The sequence below is a fragment of the Priapulus caudatus genome, unplaced genomic scaffold, assembly GCF_000485595.1.
Source record: "Priapulus caudatus unplaced genomic scaffold, Priapulus_caudatus-5.0.1 Scaffold1140, whole genome shotgun sequence".
Lineage (NCBI taxonomy): Eukaryota > Metazoa > Priapulida > Priapulimorpha > Priapulimorphida > Priapulidae > Priapulus > Priapulus caudatus.
Genome location: NW_014578201.1, coordinates 8763 through 10458, shown reverse-complemented (window position 1 = coordinate 10458; position 1696 = coordinate 8763). Strand labels below are relative to the sequence as shown.

The window sequence follows — 1696 nt, the reverse complement described above, 5'->3', positions numbered from 1 at the left end:
TGTGTGTGTGTGTGTGTGTGTGTGTGTGTGTGTGTGTGCCTCTGTGTGTGTGTGTGTAGGTGAGTGTGTGCGTACGTGCGTGGGTGCGTGCGTGTGTGTGCGTGCGTGGGTGCGTGCACGCGTCCGTGTGCGCACTTGAACCTGTGTTTACGTCTGAGCGTGCGTGCGTGCGTGCGTGTGTGCGTGTGTGGGTGCATGTGTGCGTACGTGCGTGGGTGCCTGGGTGCGTGCGTGGGTGCGTGCGTGTGTGTGCGTACGTGGGTGCGTGCACGCGTCCGTGTGCGCACTTGAACCTGTGTTTACGTCTGAGCGTGCGTGTGGGCGTGCGTGTGTGCGTGCGTGTTCGTGTGTGCACGTGCACACGTCTATGCGTGTATTCGATGATAGATATGGATTTTACATTACACTTCTTACAGTGTTGTAGCTACGATAAAATACCCATAAATCCAATTATATGGTAGCATTCAAAAATTTAAAATAAAATTATATTGAACTAAGAACGTGCCATTGAAGTATTGGTTTTATTCGAGACAACAACGCCGTTCTGTCGTGATAATTAACACGCACCCGTATAAGGGAATGGATGCATTCCAGTGCGGATACACGCGTGCGATGGAGTCGCGCATCTGAGCTTGCTTAGCCAGGTGGAAGTACGAATCGTGAGCCAGTTTCAGAGCTAACATGTCCGTAGGGTGGTTAGTAAGGATATCTTCTCATACAAGCGTCGCCTCGTCCATGTATCTGTAACATGTCCGTAGGGTGGTTAGTAAGGATATCTTCCCATACAAGCGTCGCCTCGTCCATGTATCTGTAACATCGCTCACGCGATAACGTTAAAGTGACCATCGCGCATTTTTTGCAATCTCTCCCTTTTTAAAGAAATTAATATAAACCGTGAAACCCCGGTTACATCTTGTTGTGTACAGTATTTTTTACACGTAAAAAAAACTATGAAAATACAGTTGTACAATTTTATGGGCAATACAATTGCGTTATGATAATCTTTTTGTTATCAGTGTGATAACCGGTAGCAATAAATAGTAAAATATCAGCTTTATTAAAACATTCTTCTGTTGTTTATATCGCGTATACACACAAGCCATAGATTCATAAATATATCTAATAATAATAATAATAATAAGAAGAAGAAGTAGAATCTCACGCAGGGTCTCAAAGCCTACTCACCCGTCAGAAAACAACTTCATGGCTTCGGCGTGTTGCTTTTCTCGCGTTGTAATATCGCGTCACGTAGTTGCCAACCTCACCATTTCATCTACGTCGCGTTGCAGCTGTTTGTCCAGTCTGGGCGATGCAGCCGTCCCCATGAGTGTCAATCCGCTCACGAGCACTCTTCCCATCACTACATACAAGTATGCGTACACGTATACATAAGCGCTATGTGACGTGTGTAGCGGAGGCCTGGACCGCCTCTGCCGCACGCAGATGCACGACCACTACCCCGCGTGTGTAGCGGAGGCCTCGACCGCACCTCTGCCGCACACAGATGCACGATCACTACCCCGCGTGTGTAGCGGAGGCCTGGACCGCCTCAGTCGCACACAGATGCACGATCACTACCCCGCGTGTGTAGCGGAGGCCTGGACCGCCTCAGTCGCACACAGATGCACGATCACTACCCCGCGTGTGTAGCGGAGGCCTGGACCGCCTCAGTCGCACACAGATGCACGATCACTAC

At 49.2% G+C, this 1696-nt stretch overlaps 1 protein-coding gene across 2 annotated transcripts in view; it reads right to left on the bottom strand.

Moving 5' to 3' along the window:
• Nucleotides 1-1696, bottom strand: part of LOC106815539 (tetratricopeptide repeat protein 38-like) — an 85927-nt gene that overhangs the window by 83197 nt on the left and 1034 nt on the right. The gene's annotated exons all lie outside the window — the stretch shown is intronic.